This window comes from Apodemus sylvaticus, chromosome 6 (assembly GCF_947179515.1).
Source record: "Apodemus sylvaticus chromosome 6, mApoSyl1.1, whole genome shotgun sequence".
Classification (NCBI taxonomy): Eukaryota; Metazoa; Chordata; class Mammalia; order Rodentia; family Muridae; genus Apodemus; species Apodemus sylvaticus.
The window spans coordinates 106,953,411-106,969,111 of NC_067477.1; the positions used below are offsets into that span (position 1 = coordinate 106,953,411).

General features: G+C 39.9%; 1 protein-coding gene across 1 annotated transcript in view; it reads left to right on the plus strand.

Moving 5' to 3' along the window:
- Positions 1–15,701, plus strand: part of Vsnl1 (visinin like 1) — a 110,271-nt gene continuing 94,570 nt past the window's right edge. Inside the window, exon 1 of the mRNA XM_052184761.1 lies at positions 1–187. The gene's annotated coding sequence lies outside the window, so the exon portion shown is untranslated. The remainder of the gene's footprint in view (positions 188–15,701) is intronic.

Genomic DNA, 15,701 nt, shown 5'->3' on the forward strand with positions numbered 1-15,701 from the left:
GCGGCCGCTGGGTTTGCAAGGCGCAATCCAAGAGGGATTTAAGCAGCCCGGAGCTCCTAGAAAAGGAGCGAGAGAGAACCACTCTCAGAGACGGTTTAGCGGTTAGCCTAAATTAAATATATATTTTTTTGAAAGAACTGTTGAGTTTTATCATTTTCCTTAAGTGACGGTGCACAGCGCTATAACTGTAAGTGGAAAATATAATCTTCATTGCATTTTTTTGCATGTGAGGCGCAGCAGATTGTCAAAAGAGGCTTTGGCTATTGTCACGTATTTTGCTTTGCATAGATGCGACTAAATGCATGGTGACAGTTGCCTTGGTTAACGTTAGTGGGTCGGAATGTGCTGCTGGTTCATAGGGGACCTTTTGGGATAATGCGGTGGGGGAAGGAATGTTTATATGCGGCGTGTTCGGGGACTTAGGCTAGATTTCAGACAGGTGAGACTGGGCGCTTTTTTAGCATAAGACTGCAAATAAGTGGTTTTCCTTAGACGGACTTAAGGAGCTAATTAAACGATTGTGAAGTTTTCCCCGTTGCTGATAAAACTATTGAGCGGTTGCAGTTAAGTGCCAACCTGTCATAGGTGAGATTGGTGCACCATTTTTTTCCACGGTGGAGAAGCACAAAAGGTGTTTGCTAAGTAAAACTGAGTGGACAGGCTGGTGTGGGCATCACCATTGGTTGCTATGCGGGATGCTAGGGTTTAAAACACAAGGAGTTAGGCGCACAAGTATATTGTTAGTACTTGGAAAATGCTGTTTTCTTTTTTTCTTTTCTCTATTTGTCACAATGATGACTTGTTAAGAAAAAAGGAAAGCTGTTGTACAGCATCTTTAATTTTGAGCATAGTCGAGAGTGGCTGGGTGAGGACCTAACTAGCTACCTGACTCTGCATTCCGCATTCGCCTTCCGGAATGCAGGGCTGGGAACTGCACCCCCTTGGCATGTTACATTTGGTGATGTTGCCTTAAAGGAGAAAAGGTCGTTCTGTGTTTTTAACTTAAATTGGGTTCTTCCTAGCTCGGAAAGTGGAAGAAGGGTCTTCACAAGGTCAAACCCAGTTTGGGGGAAAAACAGATCACTGAAGAATATCCTCCAGGGTGTGAGAACGTGTAAGGGAGGGGGTAGAGATTCGGGGATGTTTCTCACAGGCAAGGAGAGGGAGCGAGCTCATCTCTGCACGAATGTACTCAGTGAGATGCCAGAGTGGGAATCCATTTTTCCAGAGTTGCCCTCCTGTCCATATTTTGGAGACTAAAATGAGATAGAATTGCTGGTGGGTGTGGAAGGCACAAAGTACAGTCTGTGAGCCACGTCCCACTTGAAGGCTCGGGAAGCCAGGGACTTTTATTTCTACCTATTTTTTTTTTCTCAATTTAAAAGAATTTTAGGCTGAGACAAATTTAAAATTAAACTTGTGCAAACTCATTTTAGCTCATTATCATTTAAAGTGTCTCCATCTGTGTGTGGCGTGGGGGTGGGGGTCTGCATCATTGTAGACCTTACTCACCAGTGTAAGGTCTCACCAAGACTGGAGAGCTAAAAAACCCCAGAAAAAAATGCTGCATTGAAGCAGATTGGCAGACTAGTATGAGGCAGACAAGAGAAGAGGGGCTGCTGTGTACTATATTTCCACAGAAAAGTCAATCTGATCTCTGGGATGAAAATAAATAAATGTGCCCCTAACCAGGAGAAAGAAACATTTTGTGCATCTTTTGATGGTTTGATCAGTCCTGCCATTTTCAGCCCCTCAAAGGAATATGTGATTTACTCCAATGCATAAAATTTGGGATAGAAAATTCGAGAATAGCCTCTCACTGGATATCCAAAATAGACATCACACAGCCTCTCTTCTTCCTTACTCCAGGGCAGAAAGACCAATCCTGGTCACGTTTGAGCCATGCTCGTTGCCATCTCTGAGTTGGCATTGGTTCAGTGACCTGTGTATGTGTTGCTCTGCATTGATAAGTAAGCGGCAGAGGAAATGGGCGAGACACGTATTGGATGATCATTGATGCTGGGTCTCAGATTCTCTGGCTCCTGGTTGACAGGTATAGAGGCTCAAATCATCCAGAGTCCTTTATACAGCATCTATTCTAAAGCTCTTGTTTTACAGATTTGGAAATGAGACCCAGAGCCATGCAAAGAGATAAAACCAATTAACTTCCGGTCTATGGGACAATTAAAAAAGTCACGTTGAGTGCAAATATCCTCTTCTCCTCTGCAGTGTTCAGCTTCCTCAGCAATACTGCTGTAGTCTTCAGATATCTATGCCTTGTTCTTTTCATATGGTACGAGATGGTCTTGCTGGCTGAGGAGGGGCTTCTACACTCTACCTCTCATCTTTCCAATTGCCCCTCACCTCTAATAAACCCGGCTCGTTGGTTTATGTTTCATTTTTCATTTTTAGTCTGCTCTCCCTGGCGTACTGTGCATCTCAATCAATTTATTTAAGACCTTTAGTGTTTCTGGGAGGCATCAGCAAACCAGAGGCAAGGGAAGCTCCTGTATGAGACCTGCCTGGGGTGGATCCATGTCTCCTGGCTCCACTCCCAGAATCCCTCAGGGGCTCCAGGCTCCAGAGATACTGCAGGTGCCATCCCCACCCCTCTGCCAGTCTAGCCTCCTCCCAAGCCGCTGCAGCTGCAGGAATGGGGATGTTGTGGCACAAAGAAGCAGCAGGATAAGCAGACAGTGGACTCTGCCAGCGTGCCCACCCCCACCCCCCAGGCTCCTGGAAGGCAGAAGCCAAATCAGAGCCGTGCATCTCCAGGCTGTATGGACATCCTCCAGGGGAAGTCACCTGCAGTGGGGTGGGGCCGAAAGGCTATTGGGAGAAGGCTTAGTGGGGCTAGAGGGGAGGGTCGTGAGGCCTCACGACCACGTTGGAGCTTTCAACCATGCATGCGCACACAGCTCTTCTTTGGGGTGATACGTTCTTCCATCTTCTTGCGCAGCTCCACTCGTTAGCTGGACTAGAGCTATAGCACATAAATGGCCCACTTCATTCTCCCCAACCTTCTCTGGTCTTTTCTTTATCCTTCGCTTTCTCCATCCACCCAAATTTTCTCATTTTTCCCCTTTTCATCCATAAAATATTTCTAGAGTGCCTACACACAGCCCCGTGCCTTTAAAAGATAATCTTGGCCCTCCTGTTCTTTCTCCAAAAATATAATCTCCCAGACACTCGGGAAGACAGTCACAACCAGCACAAATGTCCCCAGGAGGCAATACCAGCTATTGCTATCCTCCAAATGATGAAGCACGGGGGTAGGCCTGTGCAAGGTGGAGTGGGGCAGAGGACGGCCTGGGTGGTGCTTTTCCATTCACAAAAGGAGCTAAACAGTCTTAGATGTTGTTTAATATGAGGTAGCAAGGGTTCTTCCCAGCATATGTACCATGACAGCATCTTACCCCTCCTTTCCTGGAAAACATCTTCTAAAAGGGAATGAGCTCTGTCCTGAATAGGTTCTGTGTGTGTGTGTGTGTGTGTGTGTGTGTGTGTGTGTGTGTGTGTGTGTACATATATATATATATATATATATATATCATATGTATATATAATTAATATATATTAATTAATTAACTGTGATGTTGGAGTTTTGACACAGGCTGTTCATACCATGTAGCCTCAATGGAGCCCCGTAGACTTGTGTCTGCTGAGGGCCCTATTTTGGTTGGCTATATGGGAGCCATGTTCTGTAATTGATAAACATGCCCAGGAATATTAATAACCTTCCAGTACAGGATTTTCTGTATAGAAAAGCATGATCAGGAGGGCTGTGTTTAGTAGAACTGTATACGCATGTGGCTTCTGAACACTTCAGAGGGACCCCCGAAGGAATTTTGTAGAATGGCATACAGCACCAATATCAGTAGCAAACGTGCAATTTTTTATTGCTAAGGCCAGTATGTTAAGGTCATTCCAAAAGGTCATTTTCAACATACAAAGTGGTTTCCGTGCACCTCAAATTTGTGATTATTGGAAATGTAAGACAATTGTTTTTTATAGAGGGAATTGAGTTCATGGGCGCTTAGGAATGGTTCAGTTGGTGAAGTGTTTGCATGCAAATATGACACTCCTCATTCAAACCCTAATGCCCTGCATGAAAACCTGGGTGTAACAGTGTGTATGCTTATAATCCCAGCACTGGGGTTGCAGAGACAGGCTGATCCTTGCAACTCACTGACTGGTCATCTAATAATAAGATAACCTAATAAGGGAGCTCCACATGCCAGTGAGAGACCCTGTCTCAAAAACAAACAACAAAAAACCAAGGTAGATTGAGTTTGGTTTATGGCTTTCATGACTTCCATACATGTGAGCACAGACATGCACACTCACACACATACATGCAAGCACACAAAGAAAGGAACACAGTCAACAAATCTAAGATCTATCTCGGTTGTTTATAATAGGTATATCACTAATTCTAAAAAATGCATAATGCTGAAGAATAATTGCTGTTTTTAATCTCCCTCATAGTTATCTAGTCCATCCCTCCAACATAAATAATGTAGATGGTATTTAAGGAAATTATAACCTTTAAGACTTTATAAGCAGTATGAAATCAAGGTTTTAGTGAGCTTTATATTATTTCTTATATATATATATATATTTCATAGCAGAACCCTAATATTTGTTAATTAAATATTTACATGTAACTTTCCATTAAAGTAAGTAAATAATTTCTGTGAAGACCATGTACACAATTAACTCTGTTTTAAGTATCTTCAGGAAAAGTGGGGAGATGAATCAGTTGGAAAAGAGCCAGCTGCAGAAGTGTAAGGACCCATGTTGGATCCTTAGCACCCATATAAAAGCCAGGTAGAATGGGTTTACACCCATCACCCTAGCAATGATGAGGGCAGAGACAGGCAAATCTCTGGAATTCACTAACCAGCAAACTTAGTCAGCCGACTCTGGGGTGAGTGAACAGTCCTGTCTCAAAAAAGAAGATGTAGGGTAATAGAGGAACACGTCCAATGTCAACCTGAAATCCACATGCACTTGTGCTCCTGAACACACATGTACCTTCATGTGCATACACAAACAGACAGAAATACAAGTCTCTCTCTCTCTCTCTCTCTCTCTCTCTCTCTCTCTCTCTCTCTCTCTCACACACACACACACACACACACACACCTCTCTCACACACACAGACACACACACTCACACACACATACATTTAATATATTTTTACTAAAATTAAATACGATATACCTAACAATATGTTTACAATTTACTTTCTGTAAATACATAAAATATTATGTCAGAGTTTTTTTTAAGCCATACACTGGGCTAGAGAGACTGCTCAGCCATTAACAGCTAGACTCCCAACCTAAAAGACAAGAATAACATGTCAGCCCACTCTTTTATCGATTTTTCTTTCCATTTATTGAAAATGGATTTTTTTCTCATATAGTATATCCTAATTACAGTTCCCCTCCCTCTACATCTCCTAATTCCTCTCCCCTCCCCTTCCCATCTGAATCCATCCCATTTATGGCTCTCATTAGAAAACAAACAAGTTTCTAAAGAATGCCAATAAAATATAAGATAGTACAAAAACTGCTTATTAATAAGCAGAAAGATTACTTATATTGTCTATATACTGGAATTGACATTGACAAGTCATCAAGGAAAGATAAACCTAGACAACGACAGCTATGCACTGGATTTATTTAGATTGTAGTCTTTGAAGCTATGAAATTATGTTAATGTGTTCCCACTGTGAAGGGACCACAACATTACATTTCCCATTTATGGTTTGCTTCTAATGATACCTTTGCTTTCCTGGTTTGATCCATTGAGAACTTTACTAGGTGAAGGATCTTGGTGGTGCATTAAAAACTACTTAATGAGTGAAACAAAAAAGGAATAGCAAATTACTTAAGACTCTTCTAGGAGATTTGACGCCTTAATAATAAGGGGCCTGTGGGTACATTACACAGATGCTACCTTAACGCACACAGTCCAGGTAAGTTTCTTTTTCTGGATGTCTCCATTGCCTTACTTCAGTACCAGCCTTAAGAGATGATCTGATATGTAACCATCGACTGTTTATTTTTGATAAAGCAAATAATAATGGCCATTATTTCCCATGAGTTGTTGGATAATGTCTGGGTGAACATTTTATACCCTTTTGTTCAAATTACAATTAAGATCTAGAGTGCTCTCATCCACCAAGTGGCTCTCGATCTCAAGATAGATAATACAATAATTGCTAGCCTTTTTAAAAATAAAAATTAGGTCTCTTTTAATTAAAGATATTTCATTTTAATAGTACATGCCTTTAATCCCAGACCTCAGGAGGCTGTGGGAGATGGATCACTGAGTTTCAGGCCAGTCTGGTCTTCTGACAGAGTTTCAGGATAGCCAGGGCTATCCAGAGAAACCTTGTCTAGAAAAAAAAAATAATCATTTTTTTTAAAATGTTTCTTATAAAATACAATGTCAACAGATCAGTTGAAAATATTGCCAGTTACTATAAGCCCATGGACACAATTTTATTTTTCTCAGTATTGCTAATGGAAGTACCTTCCTAAAAGTAGAAACTACTTCTGTTTACTTACTATGTCTTAGGTTCTGAAAGACCTAAAGTTTTTAAAGAGCTGGGTGTAAATAGATTCTTTGTTTTCCACATTGTTAACAGGTTGAATGTATTTCAAAGCCTAGGTAAAATTTCATTAAGGCAAAAGTAAGACCCTAATATTTCTATTGTTTTGTATGCTGGAACGATTTTTAAAGTTGGTGGTTTCTTAAACAGTAGGCTTGTGGTATCGGATTCTCTGGTGGTTTAGATTTGGCACTGGTTGTATTAATTTGTTGCATGCATATGTTTATTTCTGATTTCTTGAGATCCAGGATTTAAAGTATAAGTAAAATGTCCCAAGGAAGACTAATCAAGCATTACCGATAGTATTGAAATGCTTATTAGTGTAATATTTATTTTTAAGCATCATCTGGTATTCTTCACATCTGACTCTTCAGTGGTAACTTCTGCTTGTTGAAATTTAATTAGGTTTTTGGAGGTCATGAAAAACTTAGCTCATTTCAAAATTCAAATGTTAATGTAAGTTTTACATAAAGTGTTTGATGCTTGTTTTCTTTCTCACATAGGAAATTTTATGAAAAGCTAAAATGTGAAATCAGTTTAATTTGCCCTTATAAAATTGTTAGTTTTTCTTTAAATTATCATATAAGTATTCATGTCTCCAAGAGAGATGAAAACCAACCCTATACTCATCCATCAATTTAGGTAGTATTGGGAAAAGTGCTCACTAATACTTCACTTGGCTTTTTAAAAAATGACAGGAAATATAATCACGAATATTCAGGAGGGTTTGTTAGTCCAAGCGTATAATCTCAACAACCTGAATAACTTAGGAAGGAGGGCCACAAGCTCAAAGCCTGTGGAGCTGGAGCTGGCTCAGGAAAGTGCTTGTTGCATAAGACAGAGAAAAACTGAGGAAGACACTAATATCAACACACACACACACACACAATCACAGAAACACACATGTGGACACATGTGGACACACACATACATGAACACATTCAAGTATAAAAACATACACACACCCCTCACATGGTTACAGAGTACAATCAGAGCCAGCCAAAGCACCCTAGTAAGACTTTGCCTCAAAATAAAATAAAGGGGGCAGGAGAGGAAGAGCATAAAATCCTAAACTCAATCCCAAGTACTGGAGGGAAAAGAAAATCTTCAAGCCAGATGCCGTCAGACAAAACCCAATATTTATGACCTTCTATAAATTAACCTCTTGGACTCATTTTCTATAGTAATTTGCAGCCCTCTTGAATACAAAATAGACTGTGTTTAACATAAAGGTCCATTGCTGAAAATATGTAACCAATGATAGATACCCTTTGTAATTAATAGTCCTTTTTATTGGGAATCAATGCAATTTCAGTCACTGTAGCACCATTTAGTTAACTAAAACAACCTCAAATAAGATACTGTGACAACCCTCAAGAAATGGCGCCTAGTAGAGAAGACAGATGCGATTCAGTAAGTCAAGTGAAATAACAAGCCGTCATGGTCCAGTCGTGAGAACATACACCTGAAACCCCACTACATAGGAAAGAGAGACATGAGGCTTAGTAGCTCAAGGCCAGCCTGGGCTACATGACATCTTGTCTTTAAAAGAAAGAAGAAGAGAAATGATTTCAAGGCATAGGAGGAGAAGCTCAGAAAGACAGAAATGCCTTCATGAAAACCTCAAAGCCCCAGTTTCTCTCAGTCCTTCTTTAGATTCACCCTCTTTATTTTCTCTTCCTCACCCCACTATATAATCCCTACATATTATGGCTGAGAACTGCAAAGGCAGCATCATTTGTTTCCTTACTAAATGCATTTGAAGCTTATTCACGGATTACTAGTCAATGTAAGTAAATGACACAGCCTTTGCCCTCCCTTACCACCCTACACTGAATTTAGTAAAAACAGCTCAAGAGCCCTGCCTTGTTAAAGGATTAAATGGTATACTCCAATACTGCTATCCTTCACTACCTTCTGAAACACACCCTCCTCACACCCACCCTATTACTCCAACTCACCCCATGACTAATCCTTCAACCCGGCTCTGTGGGAGGAGACTTTCAGATTCTACTCTTTCATTCTTTTCTCTCAGGGCTTTTACAGTTTCAAAGAAAATCCGAGCAGCTTTTTCCTATTAAACCAAAAACTTATTTGCATATTTTTCTAGACACACACACATACACCATAACCTTATTGTTTTTTAACAGTTCTAAGACCTGTTTCCCCTTTCTTCTAATTCTGCCCTCTATTTTCTGGGGAATTTAAGTGATTGCTAGACTGCAGACATAAGGAACATCTTTTTCTCCCTGTGGGGTTGACAAATGTTGGTCCTCCATTTCGAGGCTCCCATACATAGCACGAAGAGTCTGAGATGAGTATGAAATGGGATTTTTGGTTCCAATCTCTTGTGCTGACTTTCTTAGTTGTAAAAAGATTTCACGTTACCTTTAAGAGTGCTGAGGTCCACCCTATAAATGCACATATAGCAACTGAAATAGTTTAGCATCTAGTAAACAGTCCCTCCCAGTGCAGACTTTCTTTGGCGCCCATCCCTCTCCTTCCTGTGCACTTTCTCAGCCTGTATTTCATTATTTCTCCTACTCTAGCATAGATGTGTTCTGCTGTATTTTTCCACGATGTCTGTCCTACTGAACCATGATGGGAGCGGAATTATAGTTAATACACACATGTGCCAGGTAGTATCATGAATGCAACATTAGGAAAACTGTGCTAACCCAATTAGTGTCCTAGCTTAGAGCTGAGTTTCTGCATCCATTTGAAAAAAAATCTTTTATTGCCCCAAGACACACTTTGTACTATGGAATCCAAAGTTTCAGGTGGGTAACATTCAACTGATGGCCAGTCATCTCCTACTCAGATGGTGTATGTAATAGTATCGATGATGTGTTTAATAGTGTCTTTTCTTTCTTCATGGTTTCTTCCAAGGTGCCTTCACACCTATACAACACTGCAGGAAGCACCATACTTCACCCTCTGTGCTAGCTCTGTCTTGGTCACTTGCATATGCTTTGTCCAGCAAGGAAATGCCTATGAAGTAATACCAAGAAAATGGCAGAAATGGAGGCCATAATAATGCATGCAGAATATGTGCACATCAGAGCTAGACTCCAAAAGTCTTCTGTTGCTGAGGGTAGTAGAAATGTAGTCAAATGTAAATAGGCCAAAAGGGCAGTTCTCAAACAGGCATCAGAGAAACATACACACATTGAGTTAGATCAACACATCACACATGGTACACCCTCAGTGTCTTCACTGTAGAGTATTTACTAAATTTTTAAGCAAAAATACTTTAGAGAAGGGGATGGAGAGATATCTTAGCTGTTAAGACAACTTACTGCTCTTGCAGAAGATTCAGGTTTAGTTCACATGGTAGCTCACAATTGTCCATTTCACAACTCCATTTCTAAGGGATCTGTTCCCTTCTTCTGATGCAGGTGGGCACTAAGCATGAACATGGTACATATACATACATGCAGGCAGCAGTTACACACATAAAATAAAAATCAGTAAATCTTAAAAGCTATTTTAGAGCAATTGATATATAACAAATCAGCTTGTGAAAATCCCATTAAGATGGCATCTATTGAGAGGTCCCCATTTTGCATAGTTGGCAGTGATGATGAAAAGCTGGTAGTAAGGACATAATAGACTTTATTTCTTGAAGATACCTTTTCAAAACTTTGATGGTTACTTTTCCTTGAAGACTTTTCTAGAAACATTTCTGGAGGGGAAATGATCTATTGCAATCCACACTCACCCACAGTTCAAATTTTCATATTAATCATAAGTGTATTTGGTCCTGTGGTCAAGGCCACTGTGTCTACTAAGCTTTGTGGAACTACATTTCTAAGGCCGTTTGCAAAGAGATCTTGTATTAGAATGTGCTTATTAGCATTTTGTTTTGTTTCTGAAGAACTCAGCCAGGAAACTTGCTTTAATGAGACCAGAAGGTGAACTATGGGGTAAAGATAGACTGAGGTCAGGACTAATTACAGGACTAATTAGAAATGTCTTTCGAATGTGAAAGCTATACTCCCGGCACCACAGGGTGCAGCCTTGGAAAAGTAACTTCACTTCTCTGAGTTTTTATCTCCTCTGGTGAAAATTTGACCCAGCCTGATTAATTATGGGTTAGTGAGAGATTGACGCATTTGACAACATACTCTACACATTCTACCCTATGAAGAAAAGGACATCATCATCATCATCATTATTATTATTATTATCATTATCATTATTATCACTTTGCTTTAAAATTTTAGTTTAACCTTAGTTTTTCAAAAGGTAACTCAAGAATCAAGATACTGATCTTGTGGAAAATTCTACATGGAGATTATACCTACTAAAATTGGTTTTTCTGTCCCATGTCCACACCAACTGCCGGTCCATAGATAGACTATGTATACATAGTTTACAGACAAATATACGTATATGTCTATACATAGATGAATGTCCCATAGCTTCAACCAGACCTTCCTTTTTTTGGTTTTGTTTTGGTCTTTGTTTGTTTGTTTGTTTGTTTGTTTTTATGCCTTTGAATAAAATAGCAGGCCTGGTGGCATAAAGCTTTAATCCCAGCACTCAGATGCAGAGTCAAGTGAATCTTTGAGTTCAACGCTAACCTGATCTACAGAGGGATTTCCAGCCAGGGCTACACAGAGAAACCTTCCAAAGAACAGATGAGAGAGGGGGGAGGGGAAGGGGAGAGGCAGGAGGAGGGGCAGGGGGGAGCAGGGGCAGGGGCAGGGGAGGGGGGAGGGAAGGGAGAGAAGGGCAGGGGGAGAGGAGGGGAGGGCAGGGGAAGAGAGCCCACAGTCCTTTCCCAGTAGAGCCTCTTCTTATAGAGAGGCTTTTGTGGGAAGAAAGGCAGCCATGCTTTATGCTCACAGGCTAGTTCTACCAGGAACCACTTAGAAATAGGATTTTCAACGCACTGAGGTAAGAGGCTTATAACTGTAACTGCTCCTTCTCTTGGATTCAGCATGTGTATATAAAACCTAAATCATGCAAGGACATCATGGCTTCCAAGAGAAACAGAGGCCCTATAGATGTCCACACCCACAGAGAATCTGTTGTAGTCCAGCTCTGTGCCTCCTAATGCAGCCACGACAAGTTTCCTATGAGAACAATGGAAATGGCTGCTCCTGAGCTGCCTTCAGAATTGATAATCAAAATCTGATCTTTTCTTAGGAACCTTAGTCTAGGCTTGCTAACCAAAAGCATCTCTGTCCACTGTTGTCAGATCTGGGCACATACTATAATCACTGTGTTCATAGCTACTGTCTTGCAAAATTGAAAAACACTAGAGAAAAAAAAACTACATCTGATAAGCATCTTGCTCCTTGAGGTGACATGTCACCAGAGGCCAGTAGAATAGGAATTATTAGTAAGTTGATTGTGCATTGCCCCTCGTTCAGGGTTCTTTCTCAAACACCTCAGAACAGTGAGAAAGAGCATGGATCAGACTCCCAGGACACTAATGTCAAGGATACTATGGAGCTACTCACTTAAGGTCTTCCTATTTCCTGTGTGAGCATCTTCACTCTCCTCCTGTCCAGAACAAATGAGAAAAGAGAGCGAGACCTGTTTCTATTTCTTCTTCATGACGACATCAAAATTGGCAGATGTGGTGGTACACACCTATGAATCACATATGTCTGTCAGGAGTCAGAGAGAGGAAGACTACGCTGAACACTGCCTCATCTACATATCTACATAGTGAATTCTAGGCCAGCTGGAACTACAGAATGAGACCATGTCTCAGAAAACCAAAACCAACAAAATTATGCCAAAAAAAAAAAAAAAAAGAAAGAAAGAAAACCAAGCTGGATACAAAGCACAAATTAATGTCTAAAGAATACTAAAATTTTTATTTTCTAGAAACAACCACTTTTCTCATACCCCCAAAGTAACCTGAAAAATCATAGATCAGGAGCCAACAAGATGGCTAGGAGATGAAGGCACTCACTACTGAACACGATAACCTGAGTTCAATCCCCACGGCCCTTCCCCAACACACATATACGTGCAAAATTGTAATGAAAATAATTTTAATATAAATACAGACTAGTCAAAAATACTACCATAGGATAGGAAAGGGAAACCTGGTAGATCATGTTTGAAGCAATAATGAAAGAAAAAAAAAAAAAACTAAGCAGCAAACTCACTCTGTAAACTGGTTTTGTATTTAAGGAACTAAAAAAAATGGTGAATGGTTCTTAGAACAAAAAAAAATGGCCATAATTGCCATCTGGATATTAAAAGCTGACATGTGAATTGGGAGGGGTAATCATCAGAGGAAAGAAAGCTGGACTGAGGTTACCTAGAACATAGGTGAAACTTGGAAAATTGGCTCTCTTCTGAAGAGGTGTTAGTAGAAGACAACATTCAGAAAAGATTTCTATCGTTCATCTTTGGCTGTGAGCCATGATTGAATTCATGTGACTATTGGAAGCTATCCTTGGTCCATATTTGGAAAAAAATGAAATCAGAAGTTGTTTGTACCTTGTAATATTAGTCAGCTATTTTGTAAAGAACTTAGCTTGTAGCAGCAACTGTGCTGGACATTTCTATTTCTGCACATGTCTTCCTTGATTCCACCCTGGCAGGTCTGTCAGGTAAGTACCTTAAGGTAAGCTTCATTCTATAACTGACAAAGTGTATCTCAGAAGGAAAAAGGCTGTCCAGGTTCACATACCTACTCAATGGAAGTCTTATTCAAACCCAAAGCCCTCTCTCTCTCCAATCCCCAGTCATACAACAAATATAACTTTATGTTGAAAATATAGGTAGTAGCAGAAAATGGTATTAAGAATCTCCATGTGCCCTTCAACTACCTCGAAGGATCATTTTCAAGAACACTTTATCTTCTAGCACTCTCTATCCATTCCCTCCAATAGATTAGATTCAATGCATTAAAGCATGCTATAATTTCACATGTGGATATTTAAATGTTTATCTTTATGGTCTCCTTAAAACATCAACTTTTAACACAGGAAAAAATTAACTAATGTCTTCTAATACCCATTTACTGCTTGAATCTCATGATGATTCATTTTCATTATCAAATTGACTCAGTTTAGGATCATCTCTGGGCATGTCCATGAAGGCACTCCAGAGAAGTTGCACTAAGAAGAGAAGATCCCCCGTGAATGTAGACACCCCCATCCTGTGAATGCGGACCCAACACTCAATTTAAAGAAAAGAGAGGGCAAGAAATCTCAATGAGCACCAACATTCATCTCTCCCATTTCCCATCTGTGATGCAGGGTGACCATCCACCTCCTATTCCTACCACAATGTCATCCCTGTCATGATGGCCTGACTGTACCTTCTACCAGAGAAACAGAGTAACCTATCATCAAATTGTTTTGATGGTGTCTTTTGTCTAAAGAATAAGAATGACTAATACAAATCTTATTAGTACCCATATGAATTATGTGAATCAGAATTCAAGAAGGGTCTACACGTCCCAAGTAGTCAACGGTCAGCAGCCTATTTTATTCCAAACAAAATTGCTTTTAAACAGAGAAAAATACAGTGTAGATGGGTGAGTTTTCGCCATACACACACACACACACACACACACACACACATACACATACACACATATAGATATAGATATAGGTATAGGTATAGGTAGAGGTAGAGAGAGAGAGAGAGAGAGAGAGAGAGAGAGAGAGAGAGAGAGAGAGAGAGATCCCAGTTACTCTGAATAAGTTCTGTAAGTTTTGGCATACAAAAAATATACCCTGAGATTAATAGCAAGGACTACTAGTGTATATTTGGAAGTGCTTAGGACAGCCTCTGGCATGGGTAAGGTTTTCAATGAATTCTGATTTCCTTTCTGAAGAGGAAAAATTGTAAGAGTAGTCCAAGAAGCTTGAAGAAACTTCTTGGAGTGCTTTGGCTACTGATCCTTGGAGAGCATTCTCATTTTGTTTCTGGACCACAGTTGTGCCAAAGTGGCTAATGACTAATGACTCTCAGTCTTCCCCACAAATGTGCCTCAAGCTCTAAAGCATTTCCCACATAAGGTGGAAGGCTGTGACTTTAAAATTATCTCAAATTCAGAAACACTGCAACATTTTTAAAGTACATTTATCCTCATACCAATTAAATATTTAAAATTATCATGTCATTATATATTGTGATCAGAGGCTACAATTATATGTAAGAGGGTAAGCTGATGGAAAATAAACAAATAGAGCTGTGTTGGTTCCCTTTGTGTTGCTGTAATAAAATACTGTGATGAAAGGCAACTTGAGGAAGAGTTTATTTAGGCTTATAGCTACAGAGAGAGAGTCCATAATGGCAGGCAGGAGGTATGGCAGCAGGAACAGGAATCTGAGAGTTCATTCACATCTTCAACCACAAGCATAAAGCAGAGAGTGAATTGAAAGTAGAGCAAGGCCTTAAGTACACTGAGCCCAACCCCAATGACATACTTCCTCCAGTAAGGCCACACCTCCCCCATAGCCTCTCCAAGTAGTGCCACCAAGTGGGTGCCAAGTGTTCAAATGCCTAAGCCTATAGAGACTATTTCTCATCTGAACAAGGACCAAGTTGATTCGTGCCTGAGCTGGCTTTTTATTTTACAAATTTGGGCAAAGCCATTTATTCTTCAGTGGTTCAGTTTAAGGTATAAAATAGAAGTTTTTAGTAACAAAATCTTAGTGATCAGGTTGGGAAGGAAAATGTAAGCATAAGTTAGAGCCAAGTTTAAGTTGACCCTGTCACTTAATGTGTATGTAGTCTCCTGCAAAATAATTTAGTCCTTCTGGACACCAGTCTTCACATTCGTTAAATGTAACTTTGTTCACAATGTTATTTTTAAGATAAAAGTAATTTGCACTACATGCTTGGCAGAAGTCTAATGTTGTACTGCTAATTAATAATAGTTATTATATCATTGGCTGTTTTTAGTAAAATTAGTATTGACTCCTTGTAATTTTTAAAATGTTTTTACTTATTCTTTGAGAATTTTGTGTAGTACATTTTGAATATTTCTTTCCCCTCCCCTAACTCTTCTCAGATCCTTCCCTACTTCCCTCTCTGCCCAACTTTGTTTTCTTTCTCTCTGAAACAGCAGAACAGAACAAAAAACAAACAAACA